The sequence below is a fragment of the Mycteria americana genome, chromosome 5 (assembly GCF_035582795.1).
Source record: "Mycteria americana isolate JAX WOST 10 ecotype Jacksonville Zoo and Gardens chromosome 5, USCA_MyAme_1.0, whole genome shotgun sequence".
In the NCBI taxonomy this organism is placed as follows: domain Eukaryota; kingdom Metazoa; phylum Chordata; class Aves; order Ciconiiformes; family Ciconiidae; genus Mycteria; species Mycteria americana.
In genome coordinates this window covers 69044820-69054784 of record NC_134369.1, presented here as the reverse complement: position 1 = coordinate 69054784, position 9965 = coordinate 69044820, and positions in this window count along the sequence as shown.

Sequence of the window (9965 nt, the reverse complement as noted above, 5' to 3'; positions counted from 1 at the left end):
TGATTTCCTTAAATATGCTGTGCAGAGGGATCCCGAGCTATGACTCGTACAGGGAAAAGAGAGATATCTGTAGGTCTGCAGAAAGGTTTTTGGTAAAGAAGCTGAGGCTTTTCTCCTTCCATTGCTCTCCGGCTCCCTGTGGGGAAGACAGGACTGTGACTACACTTTACTCTTGATCATTGCTCTTCATTGTAAGGCTCAAGGGTAAGGTAAAAAAGAGTGAAATTCAAAAGAGTTTAGAGTAGATGAAGTATTGATCTTCTAAACTTGATGTCCTCCACAGGAGGACAGTCCCCCTTCAATGAAGTCTGTATGAGCCCCCTTCAAAGGAAATCGTGGATACCTGCAGTTTCTGTGGATTCAAGGAGAGACTGAGTAAATACTTGAAAGAGGGATCTGTTGAGAGCTGCTGAGTAGCCAAACCGTATGAGGCTCAGGAAGCTTCCAGAGCAGAAAAGCCTCAACAGCTGGGATACCACTGGGCAAAGCATCACCCGCTATGCATACTTGCCCCATCCTCCCTTTGTCCCAAACCATCTCCTTGTGGCAACTGTTCCTGTATTCCTGTTTTATGGCCAATACTTGAGATTAGAGGCTGGACTGGATGGACTCTTGGTCTGAGCCAGGGTACCAGCGTAGGACAGAGCGATGCTACCACAGGGCCGGCACTGGCCGGCTCACAGGGGCTGCTTTCAGTCTTTGCCGACATTAGAGGCTGAAAAGGCTCTTGATTTGTAGACTTCGGATCTGGGGCTCTGTAGGACAAGTGGTGCTTCTGTTCAGTAGTACTCCTTCGCTCTAATACAGTGCCAGGAAAGCTGCCCTGGGGATAAACAGTTTTCTATGCATTTTCCTACCCGGCCAGGGCTCTCTCCTCCTGCAGAGAGAGATGACTGCAATACCCTGTTACAACTAAGAAGTGCTTTCGGACCTTGGATTTTTCTAAAATGTGCCTCCTTAAATGATGATCAGTTCTTGCACCTTGCTAGGATTGCATTTGGTGTGATCCGCTGCTGAAGTACAATTGTTTTCTTCCTTCCTTCACTGAACATCTGTTATCATTTAGAAAACACAGCTAAATAAAAGAAACATCCCCTCTGTCTCACTGCCAGCAATCCCTATTGATCTTCCTTCAGCTGCATAAGATAGGAAAAAGGTCAAATCCAATGTGTGATTTATGGTCTGCACAGCCCTCTGCCAAAGCTCCAGGGCAGGTCACTGCGTGCTTTTGTTGTATATATTTGTATTACCCACAGGCCTTAGGTTGACGATTCCTTGATTTTAGGTGATTGAGTAGGAAATGAGAGATCTTCTTGGCTTTAAAAGGCCCGAGTAGAAACAAAGTACTGAAAAGTTTTAATAAGACTTTTTCAGAAATTTTAAGGTCCCTGGGATACAGGCGCACACACACGCACGACCCCTCATTCAGACTTTGTTAAATCTCAGTATTTGACTTCCTTTTAAGCAGGGATGGGGAATGATTCCCTGAATTGTTAGCCATTGCCCTGCAGGTGGCTGGGACGCTTAATCTCCAGGTGGGAGACACAGATTTAAATTCCACCTCTGCAACAAACAGAAGTTCCCTCCTGGACTTAAGGAATTCTCCAACAATCAAAACCCTGACCCCAAAGAGCAACAAAAAAAATTGTCCAAAATGGTTTTTGGACTTTTCTGATAGACCTTTTTCCTATTTTTTTGCACCAGCTAATGCCTTGAGGTTGTTTTTTCTTTAAAAAAAAAAATGCAAAAGCAGGAAAAATCATTTCTGCTGAAATGAAATGAATGCTTCTTTCCAGGTTCCGGAGAGTGGGGGAAGCTGGTAAAGAGGAGGTAGCGGCTAAATATGTAAAATGGCAGCTTAATAGTAATTGGTTTCTACTTTCTTGTTTTGGTCTGTAATAAGATACAAACAAGAAAAGGAAGCAGCAGGTGGTAAAATACCAATAAAGATGAAGATTGAAAAAGTAGATGAGTGAGCAGCTTTGCTAAGGTAAGAAAGCTTTATGCAAAGCTAAAGTTATTACTGATGTTATAAAGCAGGGGGCTAAAACTGGTAGCCATGCAACCCCCTTCCAGACAGGACTGTGAAAATACACGCGCTGTCCACGGGAACGCGCTCCTTTCCACGCGTAATTTAGAGCAGACAACTAATTGAATACTCTCGTATTGCCACGGCTCCCTCCCGAGGGATGGTTGCACTGGCAAAGGCTCTTAGTCTAAATCAAAATTAGTCTTTAATATTGGAAAGAACAAACAAATGAGCCCTCCGAGTTTGATGCATTTGATGAAGATGGTTGATGTGTCGCTTCTGAATTGCGCTAAGTGTGCTTCAGCCTCATTGACTCAAAGCATAAGGGCTTGCTGGAGGAGCTAATTATATTAAGAAGAAAATCAGCTGCTCTTCAGCCAAATTAAGGATGTCCTTCTTCCTTGTCTCCCTTCTCCACGAAGCGACATGCTGATCTGAGGGACCTGCAGCTTTCCAGGAAATAAATGGCAGTTTCAGGTGATACAATTCGCCAGAAATTTTTTTTTTTTTTTTTTTTTTTCCCCTCCCCTTCACATTTTTTACACAGATGACTTGATCCAGGAGCCTTTAGGTTTTCTTAGGTCTGAAGTCTCTCTCGTGGCTGGCACGGAGTGCATTTTTGCAGCTCTAAACCAAGCTTGTTGGGGACGAGTGAGTTGGGCTGTCTGAAAATGTAAACAGCCTCAAAAAAGTAAATACATTGGGAAGTGGTTCAAGCTGCAAATGGCAGTCAGAGTCCTTTTCTGCAAATAGCAGAGATTTTTATCTTGCTATCTGAAAGTGACATTCAAAAAATTGCCCTCTTGGGGCTGGAAGAGAAGTTCATCACTACAGAAAACAGGGCTGGATATGATTAAAAAAAGAAAGTGTTCTCCTTGGGGGCTTTTGTTTTATTGAAGTGAAAATGGAAAAGCTGGCAATCTCTGGGCTGTCAATGAACCAACGATCACTCGAACAGTTTCATGTATAAGCTAATAAATGGAATATGTAGAAGGCATCTCCATAGGTGCTACCTTGCATTGAGCACCCTGTTAAGGGACTGCGTTTAGTAGCTGCTATATAGTCTCGGTGTACTCAATCCTATATATCCTACTGAAATATGCCAAAAATACATTTATTGAAACTTAAAACATCAATGTTTTGGCTCTGTCCATGTAGAAATAGCTTTTCTATCTCTTGACAGGAATTCTGTAGTTCTCTGTGAGATTGTTTTGCAGTAAACTGTGCATTCTTGGAAAGTCCTTCGGAAGAAGCGTGCTCTGAAAACTTTTCCAGCGTCAAAATCCCAGGAACATTTTGAAACCTACAGAAAGAACCCTTTTTCTTTGCAGATCCTGGAATTAACTTCTCCCGGTTTTTTTTGCTCCCCAGCTAAAGAGCTTAGTGTAAATACTTCCAAGCATGGAAATAAAAATCAAAGGTTTCAAAACACGTTCTTTCAAATATCCTTTTAAAGATCTTTTGCCAGCTTCAGCCCTCTTCCACTCCTGTTTGAGCTTTGCAAACTTCTGGTTTTCAACCTGTTCTAACATTGAAAGAACATATTACTGTGAGTAAGTTTTCTTTGGTAAATAGTTTCCAGGGAGATTTAAATTTCTTTAAGCTGCAAATTTCTGATCCTTTAAATTCAAAGATAATTTTTTTGAGGTTTCTTTCAATTGTATCCACTATCTTCTGTTAGCGTGCACCAGAAATCCAGCAGTATTGCTGGGGCTGTTTTATACCGAGTTGCTTCTACAGCATTCCCTGTTGTCTTGCGGTGCTTCTGGAAGCTCTCCCCAGTGCTGCGCAGGGACAGCGTTCCTGCAGGTGAGGCGGAGAGCACCCACCCCACCCCACCTCACCCACCCGCAAAGAGCACGGTACAGTTGTGCATTCCCTCGGGTGCAGTCAGCACCGGACAACTGTTTCAGGGCAGGTTAGGAAAGAGCTGCAGTCCACAGCCAGGGAGAAGAGGAGGAAACTGAGGCAGGAGAGTCTGGGCGTGCTGGCATCCTTTGGATACGCAAACTGGAGGTCGGAACTGCTGCCGCTTCGGTGGCGAGTGCTGTCGTCGCGCCTTGGAGTACGTGGATTGTCTGAGCCTCGTACAGACGGGAGGCTTGGGATGCGCCATGGGTGTGTATCCGCGGGAAACCTGCAATTTTCATCCTCCGCGCTTTTCTTCTCTCTGTACGAGAAAGAATGACTTCAGCTAGAATTAGCCTACTTAAAACACTGGCTCATACGTTGGTGGGGGAAACGCATGAAAAAACAGAAAGCGAGACTTTGGTTTGGGAGTTACCCTTTGTCGGTGCTTAGTTATTACAGGAGCCTGAGCTCATGGGCTTGCGCCAAAGCAGTTTTTGCTGGGGACTTTATGCAGCCACGGGGATTAATCCTTAAAGCTGGTTCTGACACAGGATGGGGCCCCTGACTCCTGTGACTCAGATGAGGCTCGAGGGTTAGACCGCCTCACTTCACCAAACAGAAACCAAATTTTTCTTTAAAATTAGGCCTTCAGGGAAAAATGGTGACCCGCAGCAAGTTATAGCTAACAAAAAAGTAATAAAGCAAACCATCCCTTAGTGGTCACCTGAAATAGCAGCTACATCAGAAGCTGTCTCAGCCTGGGCAGCTCTTGGCAACCTTTCTGGAACGGGCAAGAGCTTTAGTTAGCACTTCTGTAAGCCTTGCTGCCCGTCACAGCCATCCTGGCTGTAACCCTGCCTTGGGACGCCGCTCCCCCTTACCCAGGACTGATAGCGGAAGGACCCCCTGGCCATGAATCTACAGCCGCAGTCGTACCCCCGGGTATTTTGGCTATTTTCCCCATTTCTCGCTGTCGTCCAGCAAGAGGTTTCACTGGCGTGTCTGCAGACCCGGGCGGTGAAGGTGTTGAAGCAGGTCCGGGGAATAGGGTTGGTTTCAAAAGGCAGCATGAAAAAGTACATGAAGGTGAGTAAAAAGAGTTTAGTGGGTTATTTTCACCGTATGTGTATCAGGTGTAGATAAATGTGCAGATCCTCTTAATGGGAAGTCAAATCTCCTTTAGAAATCTGCTAGTTTCCCAGTACGTTTGGCAAGCTGAATTTCATCCCCAAAATTTGCGTATCACGGTGCTGCCATACCTCGGCCAGCTTACCCCTGCGCACGCATGGATTTAAGCAGTGAACGAAAGCTAAAACCACCTTTTCTAAACCTCAGGCTATGCATGATTTAAATGGTGCTCACAGCCCACTCTTCCATAGACTGACCCAACTAGCTTAGAAATGAATAGAAAATTATTATTTTTTTAATTTAGAGGCTAAGGGAAAGTTGCCGTTCTCGGACACAGCGCCGTGTGTTCGCTGGTCTCCGACGGCTTGGCTTACTGCAGATGTATGAGTGAATTTTCAAACTGTTCTTTATCGTGGGCTTACACGTTTAATTTGGTTGATTTAGGCTGGCCTGACTCCTCCAACCACAAGCACACTGGCATCAGTTTGGCTGTAAACACCTGTAAACACCTGGATACAGGGCTGGGGGGCTTCAGACTTCTCCACGTCCTTGCTCTGAATTCATGGTGGTCACTCAAAAATCTCAGGATATGGATCCCGTACAAAGGATTTGTCCTTTCAAGAGGAACGTTTCATTCAGAGTAGCCAGTTTTGCTCCATGTTACCATCCGGGCACCTTTTAAAGAGAAAATTTACTGCAGTTCAAGATTTTCCCTTTGTGAAAGGCTCCGGTAAAGCTTCCAACTGCTTTACAGTCTGCTGGCTCCTACAGCTGTGCCCCACACCGCTCTTTATCTAGTTTGACAAGTATTACCAGGCTGCTTTCCGAAGATCTGGAGTATCTACGGTGCGTCTGGATTCTGCTGGGAGTCTGCTCCACCGCTGCCTGCACGATCCAGCTCGTACGTGTTGGGTGAATAATCTGCAGCAGCAGCGGTTTGGGCTTGCTGGTGTGAGTGCTAAGAGCTTTACATAGAAATGAGGCAAAAGAAGGTCGGGATACACAGGTCTAATCCCCCTGCTTGGTTTTTAGTGGGAAATAAGAGGAAAAGCAGGCAGGCAAAGCTGTGCCGATGGATAAAACGGTACCACAGGGCCGAGGATGGAGAGCAAGGACACGTAAGTGCCGTATTTTCATGTGCTTTACACACTAGGGTTAAACCAAACCTGGTTAAACAGGTTCTTCCTTGACAGTAAGTGCTTGGTTACCCACCCCTCAAATTATCCTGCAGGTGGGGAAAAGGGAGAGGGGCTGGGGAGTGATTAGGGGAAGAAGGCGGCAGCGACGGGAAATCAGAACTGTCTCCTGTGTCTCCTGCATGCCAGAGACGGGCACTCTGGCTGGCTTGAGGGGGATCTGGCAGATAATCCGTGAGTGAAAAGCACGAAACCACGGTGTCTGTTGCAGAGGGTTCAGGAGGTTCTGCACTGAAAGGGCAACGCTTAATTCATCTGAAGGGCTGCGTGTGGCCAGAAGGAGGTACCCGAGCAGCTCGAGAGGTGAGGTCAGGAAGACTAACCAAAAAAACCTTGAACTGTGGTGCAGGACGGGCCACAAGACCCTATGGAAAAACAGAAATAGGGTGAAAAAGCAGTCCAGGTGTGTGCCCTCCTCCAAGAAGATCGTATCCTTTGGCAAGGATATACGTCTTGTGATGTATTTCTGCCGGGTTAGTGAGCTGAACCAGCTCCCGGAAAGGTTCAGCTAGCAGAGGAAAGGCTGCGAGTGTAGGAAGGGAGAGGTGGACCTCCATATATCATCTGCGATGAACTGAGAGAGCAGCTCAGCCATCGTGAGTAACTTCCCCTGGAGACAGTTCAGGTCTCAGCTGAATGCTGGCAGCACCAACTGTCCTCTCTGGGTGTGTTCCCATTGAGTACCTTCCAACTCAGTTATAAAATAACCCAGATTTTAAACCCAGATTAAACCTTGTGTACATCTCCTCGAGGAACAAAAATACCTGCCCTTGAGCCCCTGGGTTTCCAGCCCCCTCTGATTAACCTTTCTTCCCCCAATGCGATGCAGCAGCGAGGACTCTCAGGACTCTCCCAGAGGAGCAGGGAGGCAGGGGGACTTCTCAAGAAGTTGCCCCCACGTTCTGTGTCCACCATGTCCCCTTCCCCAACATGCATGTGGCCAGGGAAGGACCACATCCTTCTTGTACAGGCATGCTCTGGGTGCTCCGTCCTTTTGCAGAGCTGAGCCTCCTCTGGGATGGTTTAAGCAGGCAGATAAATTTTTTTCATGTTTAAGAGCAGGGAATTAATCACACCTGCCAAATCCTTCTTGGTAAACAAGATTAAGCTTTGCCAAGGAAATTTGAAATTATAAAACCTACTTTTCCTTTTGAAAACCCACTTGTTTCCTTTTAGTAAAGCTTTTTCTTTCTTAAGAATGCTTTTGGGGTTATTGTCTGGTTCTGGCCAGTCACTGAAATGGGAAAAAAAAATGAAAATTTGTGCAAGAGCCCTTTCTCCTTCAGGTAGGAAGAGCCACACCTTAGAAGGTGTGGGCTGCGTCCCCCTGAGCCAGCTGCGTCCTCTCCGAAGCCTCGCAGCGAGACGGATGCTCAGGGCTCCCTGCTCAGAGCCTTCACAAAGGCCACAGCTTCACTTCACCTGCTTCAGTACCGAAATGTGGTGGTGCTCGCGTCCCTCAAGAGGCCCCTGAAGGGAACTCGGGCCCAAGTCCACGCACTTCTCTGAAAAACCACCATGGGGAGGAATACGTTGGCTATAAATGACGGAGGAGCTACAACTCTTAAACCTTTAGGAAACATATCGCTGCAGCAGAAGGCGTTGCAGGTTGGGAACCTGGGCAGAAGCTGAACAGCCTCAGATAACGTCACCTCAGGGGATGGGGAAAAAGCCCGTGTGGTTCTTTCAAACAAAGCTCTGCTCTCCTGATCTTCCAGCACATTTAACCCAAGATATCTACCTGGGAGAAAAGGCTGGGTTTCATGTTAACAGGCTTTAATTGTGTGGGTAATGCGCTTGCTTCTCCAGGTGTTGGGTTACTGGCTGTCCTCTGAAAGCAAGGACATTTCTCCTCAAGGTTAGGAGCTTCATGTGCATTTATTTCTCTGGTCACCGAAGTAACACCTTTCTTCACATGACAACAGGGAGGTGGTGGTGCTTTCTGTGCTGTGAAAAAAGCATCAGTGGAAAACCTGAGACCATGTTGTTCGCATGTTTGGGGGTGGTTTTTTGTTTTATTTTTCTGTCTGGGATCTTTTTGTTTGTCTTTTTAAAAAAAAAGTCATCTTTCTTGGGCTCTTTGAAATGCACCAAGTGGATGATTAAGTACAGGAAGCATCCAGTCTCTGGGTGTGATTTGTATGCTAATCAATGAAACCAGCACCGCTGAATCGTATTACACTTGGACATCAAAGCAGGCCATTAGGGAATGGCTAGAAGATGATAGCCATGGGCCCGGGGAGCTGGTGGCCGTGGCTGGAGGCATCCCCGCAGGAGTGGAAGTCCCGGCGGCGAGCAGGGTAAGACTCAACTTTATACCTGACTCACCGGTGTTGTCTAATAGAGGAATCTGCATACGGTTGGCAAAATTCACCACTGAAGGGAAGTAACTTCAGGGAAAACGTTGCCCTAAAAGCATTTCATTATTTTTCTTATGACAGAAGCCATCTGAATAGAAGCACTTTGGTACGTTGAGCCAAATTTTATAATGCCCTCCTCCTCGATTTTGTGAAACCTTCTTTGCAAAAACACCACAGTTTCAAAACCAGCCCTTAATGACCATCAGTCCCATGAACCCCAAAGGCAAAGGACTTCATTCTATACAAACAAGCAAAACAAATAGGTAGGGTTGCCATAGGCGGGTGTTATTTTCTCAGTACGAGGCCTGAATCTGAACAAATCTGGGTTAAGAGTAATGATTTTCTTTGGAGGTTTTTGTTAGCACGGATTCACTCCCTGCTCCAAATCTCGGCGCCCCTCTCCAGGTCCTGGTGTGAGCACAAAGGCAGGTCTTATTGTGCTTAACTAGAACATCAGTTACCGAATTCGAGCACTTGAAAGCTGGGAAACGAGGAGGTAAGACCTCATTCATTTTAACTATTTCCGCATCATAACCACTTACATGACTTTTCTTGACTATATACAAAAGCCTTTTCCATCTTTTGCAGCTACCTAATTCCAACTCAGACAGATACCTAGCAGGCTTCTCTGGTTTTTTTTATAATAGATTTTTTTTCACTTTTTAGTGTTTTGTAATTTTTTTTCTCCTCCTTACACAGATGAAGACCAGGCTCCTATAATTTAAACACCTGGATCAGAAAACTCATCAGTGCATTGCATCAAAAGAGCGAAAGCGGTGGCTAACCTTGTGTAACGTGCAGCTGAACCTCTGTTTTCCCACGGGAAGTGAAGATGCATCGCACTGGCTGTGTCCCAGGTCCTTCACGTCCCCTGTCCAGAAGTGACACCTTTCTGCAGAGGCCACAGTCCTACAGAGAGGAGACCAAACGTCTGATCTTACAGCTGCAAAATCATACGCTCTTCCACTTTACTTGAAGGGAAGCCTTCTGCCACCTTCACGGACCACCATACCCCTCAGGACCACCACCAACCCCTACAAGCCAGGTGCTCCCACGAGGCCATAACACTTATTCCTTCTCTTGCACGTCATTAGCAGCCTCCCATCGACAAAAGGTGGTTTGTGCATTAACCCGAGCCTTTGCCGTACCGAGGTCTTTAAGAGGGATGGAAGTTGTGAGAAGGGAACTGATGAAACAGTATCTCAGTATCACTGTCTTGGAGTCAAACCCCAAAGAGGTTGAAGCGTTTCCCCAAGCTCCGCAGAGCCGCTGTCCTTTGCCTTTAAGCCTGACTGTGGATTTGCACTCCCGGCTGTTTTCCTGGCCGTTAGCTGATGCAGGAAAGCCTCAAGTTTGATACGCCAAAAATGGGGGGCTGTCATGGTTTAGCCCCAGCCGGCA